This window comes from Lotus japonicus, chromosome 1 (assembly GCF_012489685.1).
Source record: "Lotus japonicus ecotype B-129 chromosome 1, LjGifu_v1.2".
Taxonomy (NCBI): Eukaryota; Viridiplantae; Streptophyta; class Magnoliopsida; order Fabales; family Fabaceae; genus Lotus; species Lotus japonicus.
Window position 1 is genome coordinate 26,014,952 of NC_080041.1, and position 12,123 is coordinate 26,027,074.

Below are 12,123 nucleotides of genomic sequence, written 5' to 3' on the forward strand. Positions count from 1 at the left end.
AATTCATAATCCAAGTATGAACTAGATTGTTGCACCTGTCCCAAGCGTAGTAGAGAGGATGATCTGCATCTGGAACTGGAATGCTTCCGTCGACGAACCGAAACTTGTTCTTGGAGCTCAACGCTCTTCGCATCGAACGCATCCATGTCTGGTAATTTGAACTTGTCAGCTTTGGTGTGACAGAAACCGTAGAAGGTCCATCTCCTGGATGAACAAAGTATGGACTCAAAGGATCAAGTGAAGGATCAAGAACTCCATTGTTGACACCTGAAGATTCAGCGTGTGCGTTGTTTGCCTTCCTCGCCATGGAAGTAATCGAACCAGTAAATTGAAGCCATAAATCAATTTGGAAAAATCAATCACGCACCAGAACCAAGAATTAGGAAGCAAGAACCAAGAATCACGCACCAGAACCAAGAATCAGGAAGCAAGAAATTGAGAAACTTCACCAATCGAGCAACACGAACACAATCACGATCTTCATGCTTTCGATTGAAACCCTAAACGTGGAAGAATGATGCAACGGAAGATAGCAGAGCCCCTGTGTAGGAGCTCTGATACCATCAGAAATTTGCAGAGCAAATAGAATTGAAGAAGAATCTTATTGAACAAGTAGAATTTTTGTTACGATTTACAATGCACTACCCTTATTTATACTAGCTAAAGTAGAGTACACCATAACTATTCTGTTACTCTGCTACACCCTATTCTATTCCCAAATCAGTTAGCCATAACCTTCTCTTGCTGAGCTGGCTTGCTTAGCTGTCAAGTTTGTTACAACAGAATTGCTGAGTTGTCCACAGCTTGTATCAACACTGCTAGGAATCACTTCTGAATTTGTAACCTGTGTGAGCTTGTTTCCTTCATCCCTTGATACTATAGAATTTTCCTGATCTTCATTCAATAATTTTTTTTGTCCCTCTAAAATTAGAGTCTTTTGGTTTAGGTTCCTCTATTTTTTTTTGGTATACACCTTTATTTTTGAAAATAATATGGAGGGGATAAGCACATGTCGTTACCTTTACCTAACGGACGCTGACGTGACATATTTTAGCAATGTTTAGAAAATCGGACCGGTTATCAAACCGATCAAGGTACTGGTTCAAGGTTTAAAGGTTCAACCGAGGTCGAACCGTACATCGAACCGTAATTGAACTGAGAGTAATTAAATAACTATTTTTCAATTAATATACAATATTTTAATAAATAAAAACTATTAAAAACATAATTAATTAGTAAAATAACATAAAAACAAACATTTCTAATATTTTAAGTTACTAAAGCTATGTAAAGAAAAATATATAAAAAGTAACAGTTTTTTTTTCAACGTTTACAACCAAAGGTTTTTAACAGTTTTTTTTTTCACATTTACAACCAGAGTTAATTAATTAGGAGCTACCTAGGTAATGGGAACAATTTTTTTTTTTTGAAACTGGATAAATATATTAAGAAAACCAAGGAGCTATAGAGGCTAGTACATCAGCATGAATCAAATAGTCTACTTCTGGCGGGGCCGCTTCAATCCAAACAGAGTTATGGAATTTTGAAGAGTTCTTGGCCAAGTAATCAGCCACATCATTGCCAGATCTACGAACAAATGATAACTGAAATAAACTAAAGGATGAGACTAAGTCTCTATCGTCATTTAAGATAGAAAATAAATAAGAAGCACCACATTGTGCCTTATTCTAAGACTCAAAAAGTTGTAAACAATCTCTCTCCAAGCAAACTTGACGGAATCCAAGATCCTTAGATAGAGAGAGCCCAAAGAAACGCTAATGCCTCCGCAATCAGAGCTGAAGAAGCCTGAACTGGGTGTGTCATATCAGCTGCCATAATTAGATCATTGTCATTCCTTGCAATAAACCCAAAGCCAGCACCCAAATTCAACACCCACGAGGCATCAAAATTGATCTTGATAACATCCCCCCTTGGCCTTTTCCATCCTACACACATTTGATCTGTGCCCAATTGCCAGAGGAGGAAGCACATCCGTGCGTGAATCCTCATGCACACACAGCCTTTGAAAGCCCGCCAGAAGGCCCTCAACATTGAATTGTTGTTGCTGGTGTATAACACCATTCCTCAACTCCCAAATCATGTATATAAACGTAAAGCATAGTCCAGAGAGTTGGTCATCTTGCTTGTTCAAAATCTGTTGAATTAACTCTGCTGGATCATCACTCGGTTTGAACCGCACTCCCATGGGTGCAGCAAACCACCATCTCGAGACAATCGGCACTACTACAGAAAAGGCTTTTCGCCACGGTTCGGCACACCCATTTGTCACGGTTTAACCGTGGCGATAGCCACCGTGGCAATTGCTTAATTGCCACGGTTGAAGGGCGAACCGTGACAATTGCTTCGCCTGTTGCCACGGTCCGGAAAGGGAAACCGTGGCAATATGTGGCCTTTATTGCCACGGTTAAGTGTGGACCCGTGGCAATATGTTGCATCTATTGCCACGGTCAAGTGGGGAACCGTGGCAATAAGTTGCATCTATTGCCACGGTCAAGTGGGGAACCGTGGCAATAAGTATCTTCTATTGCCACGGTTAATTGGGAAGAAATCTATACACATCATAAATTTGATCTTTAAACCCTCTACTCAACATCTCATCAGATCCATCCTGTTAATTTTTTTTGCAAGAGAAAGATGATATATATTCATAATAAGGATCCAAAGGCTCGAACATAGTTCATAACAGTGTAACAGCAACAGGAAGGAAAAAGCAAGAGTGCAAAACATCAACACTAGAAAGAGCTACAAAATAAATAAGCAACTAAACTTAGACTACCAAACTACCCAACCAGCCAACACATGAATTAAAAAACGGCAAAGAAAAAACTCCTAAACAAGCAACTCCAATAGCATACAAGCACGACAACACGCATAAGAGGCACATCAATGCCAACTCTAAACAGAAGCAGCAGACGCCATCAGACGAACAAAGGGATTTGGTAAGGTCTTCAAGCAGATTGTGAAAATAGGGTCCACAGCATCGTTGCTCGATTGCATCCTTCTTTAGCATAGCCATCAGCAGTTGAATTAGCTTCTCTGAAAATATGAGACACTGAAACAATCCAATTCCACCATCAGCATATCAACCTGGTTAATAGAAAGAAAAAAAAAATGATGAGGTAATTTGAGACTAACAGGAACTATAGATGAATTAAGAGACTGAAACGAAGTTTGTATTGATGAAGAAAAGGAAAATACAGATTAGGATAGTAGTGTATTGCTAGAAAGCTCTAACAACCCAAAGAGAAGCTCGAATGGCTTTCTCTCTCTCTCACTATAACAGAAATGCAATCCTCGATGCCCCCTGTCAACCACACCTCATCATTCCTTATACTCACTCCCTAACTAACTCATTCTTCTCTCCTGCCTTTGGACAGCTCAGCAGCTTTCCCTTTCTTTCTCGTGTAGACTTTCCATATTGTGGGCTTACCAAGGCCCAAGTTCCCTTGAATATTTGAGTTTCTATCAACTCCTCTCTCACTATAACAGAAATGCAATCCTCGATGCCCCCTGTCAACCACACCTCATCATTCCTTATACTCACTCCCTAACTAACTCATTCTTCTCTCCTGCCTTTGGACAGCTCAGCAGCTTTCCCTTTCTTTCTCGTGTAGACTTTCCATATTGTGGGCTTACCAAGGCCCAAGTTCCCTTGAATATTTGAGTTTCTATCAACTCCTGCCTCCTTAGGAACAGCCTTGTCCTCAAGGCAGAATTCAGGAAACTGTCCTGCAAGAACCTCATCATCTTCCCAGGTTACATCATCTAAGGACTTGTGCTTCCACTTGATTAAACTTTGATGGACCTCTCTGTCTCCTTGCCTGATAGTCCTGGAGCCCAGTATTGACTCAGGATACACATCAGCAGCTTCATCAATGCCTAAGTCTCTAGGCAATTCTCCTTGCACCTGATAGTTTCCCACTGCTCGTTTCAGGAGGGACACATGGAAAACAGGGTGGATTCTGGAGTCTTCTGGTAATTTGAGTTTGTAAGCCACAGCCCCTATCTGAGCTTCAATCTGAAATGGGCCATAGAACCTAGCAGCCAGCTTCTGGTTAATTCTCTTAACTACTGAATGTTGCCTGTGGGGTCTGAGCTTAAGAAACACCCATTCCCCTACTCCAAAATTTAAGTCCCTTCTCTTCTTGTTAGCATAACTGGCCATTTGTTCCTGAGCTTTCTTCAAGTGTGCCCTTAGTTGCCTTAGAGCTTCATCTCTTTCACTTAGTTCTAAAGCAACAGCTGCCACTTTAGTTTCATTGGAGAGAAACCTTACCAAGGGGGGAGCTTTCCTTCCATAGACCACTTCAAATGGAGTCAAACCCGTAGAGCTATGGAAGGTAGAATTGTACCAAAATTCAGCCCAAGGGACCCAATAGGACCATGACTTAGGATGATCTGAAGCAAAGCACCTGAGGTAACTCTCCAAACATCTATTGATGACCTCAGTCTGACCATCAGTCTCAGGATGATAGGCTGAGCTCATTTTCAATTTGGTCCCTTGCAGTTTGAATAGCTCTGCCCAAAAGTGACTAACAAAAATGGGATCTCTATCACTGATGACAGTGCTTGGCACCCCATGTAGCCTTACAATCTCTCTGGTAAACACCTCAGCAATAGATTTGGCAGTGTAAGGATGCTTGAGTAAGATGAAGTGACTGTATTTGGATAATCTATCCACCACTACCAGAATTGCTTCATAACCCTTTGACTTAGGAAGCCCTGTAATGAAATCTAGAGAGAGATCCTCCCATACTGCATTAGGAATCGGAAGAGGTTGTAGTAGACCCCCAGGAGATGTGGAACTGTATTTCTGCCTTTGGCAGACATCACAAGATCTCACAAAGTCTCTAATTGTCTTCTGCATGCCTACCCAATAGAGTGAATCTGCCAGTCGTCTATAGGTTCTAAAAAACCCTGAATGTCCCCCAGAAGGAGAACTATGGTATTCTTGCAACAGCCAAGGAATTGAGGGAGATGTGGGGGAGAGTACCAATCTGCCATGATACAAGAGAACCCCTTGCTGAACAACAAACCCAGGTTTGGACTGAGGGTTACTCTGAACTTCTTGAAGGAACTTCTGAATGTAAGGATCATTGGCTATCTCCTCCAAAAGTTTCTTCCTATCCTCCCACACAGGAAAAGACAACAGAGTTTTGAGCTCCTCCTCATCAAAGCACCTTGAAAGAGCATCAGCTGCCTTGTTTTCTTGCCCTGGCTTGTATTTTACCTCAAACTGGTAACCCAGAAGCTTTGCCAACCAACACTGCTGATCTGGAGAAGTTATCTTCTGCTGCAAAAAGTGTTTCAAACTCCTGTGATCAGTATACACCACAAAAGCCTTTCCCAACAAGTAGTGCCTCCAGTGTTGGATGCACAAAACCAGTGCCATCAGCTCCTTTTCATACACAGATTTTGCCAAATTCCCCATAGACAGGGCCTTACTGAAAAAAGCTATGGGCTGTCGCTTTTGCATTAACACAGCTCCAATGCCCCTCCCTGCTGCATCACATTCCACCTCAAAAGGCTCATCAAAGTTGGGCAAAGCTAGCACAGGAGGGCTTGTCATGACTACTTTCAATTGTTGGAAAGCCTTCTGTGCCTCAAGTCCCCAAGAAAAATTGTCTTTCTTGGTCAGCTCAGTGAGTGGTCTTGCCATTTTGCCATAGTCTTTGATAAACTTCCTATAGTAGCCAGTTAAGCCCAAGAACCCTCTCACTCCTTTGACATTTTTGGGTGTTGGCCAATCCACAATACACTGGATCTTCTCTGGGTCCACTGCAACTCCAGCTCCTGAAATGATGTGGCCCAAGTAGTCTATTTGTGCACATCCAAATTTACACTTCGTCTGGTTTGCTACAAAACGATTATCCAGTAACACTGTCAAAACAGTTCTAAGGTGATCTTGATGCTCTAACATAGTCTTACTATAGATTAGAATATCATCAAAGAAGACCAAGACAAATTTTCTCAAGTAGGGCCTAAAAATGTCGTTCATTATAGCTTGAAAAGTTGCTGGTGCATTCATCAACCCAAATGGCATTACCAAGTATTCATAATGACCATTATGAGTCCTAAAAGCAGTTTTAGGAATGTCCTCTTCATGGACTCTAATTTGATGGTAGCCAGACTTTAAGTCAATCTTGGAAAAAATAGCAGCACCATTTAATTCATCTAAAAGCTCATCTACAATGGGAATAGGATACTTATCTGGGATTGTAGCTTTGTTCAAAGCTCGATAATCCACACACATTCTCCAGCTTTTATCTTTCTTCTTCACTAGGATTACAGGACTTGAATAGGCACTCATACTTGGCCTAATGATTCCAGCTTCCATCAGCTCTGCCACTTGTCTCTCAATTTCCTCCTTTTGATGGTGTGGGTATCTATAGGGCCTAACATTGATAGTTCCATGACCTGGAATCAAATTGATTTGGTGCACCTTGGTTCTGACAGGAGGCAATTGAATTTTCTTGGAGAAAACTGCTTGGAATTCCTCCAGCACATTCTTGATCATCAAAGGTACTTCGAGTACTGCTTTAGCCATCTCTGAGGTTTGCAGTTGAGGTCCCCAATATTCTAATTGTATTCTGCCCTGAGTGTTGCTGAGAAATGCGTGAAGGTTGCTTTGCTTGCTATCCTTGATCCTCATACCCTGCAATTTTACCACTTCATTCCCATACACAAACTGCATAGTCAAGAACTTCCAATCCATTATCACCTCTCCCAAAGTGCTAAGCCAAGCCACACCTAGCACCATGTCCAGTCCCCCCAGCTCCAAAACCAATGCATCAATAACAATCTCAATCTTTCCCAGTCGTGCTTTGATTCCCTTGCAGATCCCTATTGACATCACCCTATGCCCATCTCCGAGCTTGATGCTCTTTGACAAAGGAGTGATTATCAAACCCAGTGCAGCGACGACCTTGGGTGAAATGAAATTGTGGCTTGCTCCACTATCCACTAAGATCAGCAATTCCACACTACCTACTTGACCCAATATTTTCATGGTTTGATGCTCACCCAAACACCCCAATACTCCCATGAGTTTACACTCTACAGTTTCCTCTTCTTCGCATACTTCAGGTTCACCCTCCTCAAGCATTACGATTTCACCATCTTCATCAATGGTTTCTCCCTCACCAAGAATCAAGACTCGCAGGGATCGTTCTGGGCACTTATGCAAGGTGGGGTGATATTTCCCTCCACACTTGAAGCACAACCCCTTGGCCCGCCTCTCGGCGATTTCTTCCACCTGGAAACTTCTGACCCCCTTCCATCGCTCCGACGACCCTGAGCGGTGGTCGCCGTCGCTCTTGCGCGCTGTCAAGCCCGGCGGCGAGGAAACACTCGTGTTGGACCCAGCGGAACTGAAAGATCGGGTCTGGTTTGACCCACCGGGTTTAGAAAAGCGGGCCACATCTTTACTTCCCAGCCCACTCTTGTTAGCAAACGACCCGGCCCAATTTCCTTGACCCGAACGCTCGTACCCAAGTCGTTTTACAACCCGTTTACCTTCATCCTCATCTTCTTCCTTGAGTTCATCCTCTACGTCCTTTGCGATGCGCATCATCTCCATGCGAGTGCTTGGATTTAGAGTTCGCACGCGTCGACGAATCGTCGGTTTCAACCCGCTCATGAAGTAACCCAGGTATTGGTCCTCCGGTAACCTTCCCACCTGAGATGAGAGAAGCTCGAATGCCTCCACGAACTCCTCCACGCTTCCGCGTTGTCGAAGCGTCGACAGCTCCTCAAATGGGTTTTCCAACCGACGTCCTCCGTAACGAGCGATCAATGCTCGTTTGAGCTTTTCCCAAGATAACTCGTCTTCTGTTTCCATCAACAAATTGAACCAATGGATCGTCGATCCTTCCATGCTCAAACGTGCCAGCTTCACTCGTAACTCATCTGGTGTGCCCTGCACATCGAAATAGATTTCCGCTCGCGTAATCCAGGCCACTGGGTCATCTCCTTCGAACATGGGTAGCTTCACCTTCTTCCCGGCGAGGCGCGACTCACCCAGATTGGAGTCCCCTGTCGAGGCTTCCCCTTCGTAGACCACCTTTTTCCCCACTTGCTTACTGAGCTCAGTAAGCACTAGACTCTGCTGCTGCATCTGGAGTGCTAGTTCCTGCAGCGTCGCAGTCACTGTACCCATCTGAGTTTCCAGAGCTTCCATTCGATCAGTCATTTTGGGTGGCATCTACCAACACTGGTTCCAGAGATGGTGTTGATGATCCGGTAGGTCGGACCAATTGATGAGGTAATTAGAGACTAACAGGAACTATAGATGAATTAAGAGACTGAAACGAAGTTTGTATTGATGAAGAAAAGGAAAATACAGATTAGGATAGTAGTGTATTGCTAGAAAGCTCTAACAACCCAAAGAGAAGCTCGAATGGCTTTCTCTCTCTCTCACTATAACAGAAATGCAATCCTCGATGCCCCCTGTCAACCACACCTCATCATTCCTTATACTCACTCCCTAACTAACTCATTCTTCTCTCCTGCCTTTGGACAGCTCAGCAGCTTTCCCTTTCTTTCTCGTGTAGACTTTCCATATTGCGGGCTTACCAAGGCCCAAGTTCCCTTGAATATTTGAGTTTCTATCAAAAAACTAGGTTAAGACCCGCACATGTTCTTGTAGTTCACAAATATTACATAGTGTGAATGATTTTCATTCAGACTGATCTCAGCAAGACCATATTTGACTAAGAATGAAAAGGCAACAACCAATTTAATCAAGTTAAACAGTGCAAACACAATTTTGAGCAACGCTGTGTCAAAGCCACCACTTTGTTTACATGCACTTTGATAAAGCAAAAAATAACCAAATCCTTTTTGTTCTAGGAAGAACATGTAGCAAATAAATCATGGAAACTGGTCGTTTCACAGAGGGAGGAATGTATATTAGTTAAATGGAAACCATAAACCAGAAGTAACATAGGAAAAAAAGAGAAATGCATGTCACCTGTTTAGGCCTTGTCATTGTTGTAGGCCCATGAGTTGTCTATCCTTGTGTTGCTACTTTGCTCTTTTTGAGTTCAGAATCAGATGATGATACATACGGAGGGATTTTCATGCATAGGTAGAATTGTTGAGCTAGAAGGAAGTTAAAAGCAGTAAACTTTCAAAAACTAATAAATACAAAAGCATACAGCATACCCAGGGATACACATGAAATAAACTTCAAAGAGTAACAAAGGGAAGATAATACAGGGACACATACGCGAGCAATGAAATTACAAAAAGCTACAGAGCTTTCCATCAAAAGATCAAATACGATACCTATATGGTATATGCTTGTGGGTTTGAAGATCCCGATACTTTTTCGCAAGGCCAAAATCAATTACGTAAACCTGCAATGTATTGAAAAACAACCAGAAATTACAATATAAGATTTCAGTTATTGGTATTAAACGGAAGTAACTGAATAACTGCAAACATGTTCCAAAGCTCTATATGGAAGTGATGTTCTTCAGCTAAATGAACACTATTTTGGGCTCCTGAAAACTAAACAGGGATAGTGAATTTATCTAATTACAAAAGTGATCATGCAAAAGAAGCATATGAAAAAACAGTATTTTGGCCTAAGTTATTTTGAGGGATAGGAAGCATTGTTACATGAATCTTCTCTATTTTCAATATTTAGAGAAGATTATCCCAATATTCCTTACTTTTTGCAATTCTATCATTTGAACAATTTTCTACTTCTATCAAAATCAGAAATGTCAGTATGACTGGTTAAATAATCCCAATATTCCATGTCATACAGGTTTAAGGGGCATTATAAAAGTCTTATGGATAAGAAAGAGACCTAAATTACAGTATTCAAGTTCTGAATACTAAATTAGTTATCCTATGGCTAATACACTACTTATCCTATGGATCATTAGGAATAGATAACAACATTTAAGTCTACATACACCCATCAATCTAAATGAAAAGCTCTGATCATAATCTTAATTATAAATAACAAGTGAAAATACCTCAGTATACAAGACCAGAGAGAAGTAAATCATGTTTTGGCTTATCTTCTTTTCACTTATCTTGTCATATTTTGGCTTCTTAGTACCAGCTCTCAAGCCTTGCCAAGGGAGACTTCCTCTCAAAAAAGTACATGAGCACATAACCAAGTGATTCTATCATCTCTTCTGCTTTGTTCAACTCCCAATTCAACAGACATGAAGATAAAAGAGAAGAATTCAGTGAAGCATTTCATCAAACAGTTTGGCACGCATGAAAATTAGAACAAAATTATCGAAGGAAATTCATTCAGTCATTGCATCAAACAGATAACAAGCACGAATATGAACATAGAATCTCACTAAATCCTAACTCAACTAAATGAACAGGAAAATCATGTTAATTAGCAGCAAAAACTGTTTGTAGTTAACTAAACTCCTTTAGAAACAACATTCAATCATGCTAACAATGAAATAATGCTCTTAACAGAATCCAAAAGCAACTTAACCAAACTTTTCATGATCAAATAACAAATTCCATCTAACCCTTTCATCAATCAAGTGATGTGCTAAGAGAGACTGAGAAAAATATGAGTGAAAATTCATTCTGTCCTTTTATCAAACAGTTAGTGGGTGTGAATATTACCTATGACTCTCGATTCCATAAAATGAGTGCTTGTAGCAACCACCTCGTCCTCGATGCTGAGACTTGGTCCATCTACAAATCTTGACACCGCTATATGAACCAATAATTTTATACCCCTGCAAATTGATAACATTAAAAGAAAGTCAATCCAAAAGATATTATCATCTAACAATGTTCAATTGACTGTAAAGCAAATAAGTAAACCACCACTGATGAAACAATCAAAGAAATTGGAGGAGTCATCACCACCTTCCTCATCACTCTCCACAACACCACCGTCATTACCACCTTTCAACACCCCAACCATCGCCGCACACCACCTGTCGAAAACCGCATCCACGTCCCCTTCAACAAGAGGAACCACTTCCGCCGCGCCCAGCTCCTAAATCCTCTTTGCGAGGTCCCTAAACCTCAACCGCGATAGCAGCAACGAACCAACCCTAAAATCCTCGGCGCTCTCGGCCAGCCACGAGGCGAAGAAGCGAGATTCGAGCGGAGGCTTCCCGTCTTCCCAGGTGGAAGCGACGAGGAGGAGGAGCGTTTCCTTGGTGAGATCCTCATGCTCGTAGTGTCGCGCATCGAGGAGGTCGAAAACGACGCCTTTGGAAGCGAGGAAACTGTGAAGGTGCTGCGCGAGGGATTTGGAGGTTGAAGTTTGGGAGAGGAAGAGGATTTAGGGTTTCTTTGGAAAATTTGGAGAGTGTGTGGGAAAAAAATGAACGACAGAACGGGGGATTATGAAAACTCAACCTATTGCCACGGTCCCCCTAAAAAATAATAAAATATTTCCCACCTTTCGCCACGGTTCCGCCTATAACCGTGGCAATTGAGCTATTGCCACGGTTCCGCCTATAACAGTGGCAATTGGGGCGTGGCAATAAGCTAATTCTGTAGTAGTGCGGGCAAAGAAAGAGGACATGCGTGATAGATTCTGGGGAAGAATTGCAGAACGGACCGTCCTCCTCGACCTGGACACCGCGCACCCTCAACGCACTACGCACCGGTAGCATACGCTTCACCACTCTCCAAGCTATCTCCTTGCAGCGCGGAAGAGCTTCTGCTGACCATAAGGCCCTCCAAAAACCTTGGGACCGTTGCTGTGCTGATGAGGACGAAGGTTCACCTTGAATTTTCCTCTACCTCAAAAAGCCATAAGCTGATTTTGTTGTATATGCCCCATCCACCGTGAAAGGCCAGAATAATACATCTGTGGTAGGCGCCAAAGGTAAAGGGATCTGTAGAATTTTCCGCGCCGTCGGGGGCCAAAAAACAAGCTCAATAATATCCTTGTTCCAAACCTGCAAATTCTGCACAAACAAATTGGAAACAGTAACCAAGTTACCCTCATGAGCTAAATCCTCTCGGTATACCGTTGGGGACCCGCTTGGAAGCCATTTGTCGCTCCACAAATTAATAGTCTTCCCATCACCAACGCGCCATCGCGCCCCTTCCTCAAACATCCATCTTGTGCGAGAAATGCTTGTCCAGGCA

The 12,123-nt window shown here is 42.3% G+C and overlaps 1 long non-coding RNA gene across 3 annotated transcripts; it reads right to left on the reverse strand.

Annotated features, from left to right (window-relative positions):
* Positions 1 to 3,089: 3,089 nt before the first annotated feature.
* LOC130734286 (uncharacterized) lies at positions 3,090 to 11,345 on the reverse strand. 3 transcript variants are annotated; one of them, XR_009017866.1, is made up of 5 exons: positions 10,882 to 11,345; positions 10,011 to 10,748; positions 9,310 to 9,380; positions 8,993 to 9,123; positions 3,090 to 3,108 (listed from the first exon to the last, which is right to left on the reverse strand). It is a non-coding gene; the product is annotated as an uncharacterized LOC130734286 (long non-coding RNA). The 3 variants fall into 3 exon arrangements; XR_009017867.1 differs by lacking the exon at positions 3,090 to 3,108 and having other exon boundaries at positions 9,030 to 9,123; positions 10,011 to 10,175; positions 10,633 to 10,748; XR_009017868.1 differs by lacking the exon at positions 3,090 to 3,108 and having other exon boundaries at positions 9,030 to 9,123; positions 10,840 to 11,345.
* Positions 11,346 to 12,123: the final 778 nt, after the last annotated feature.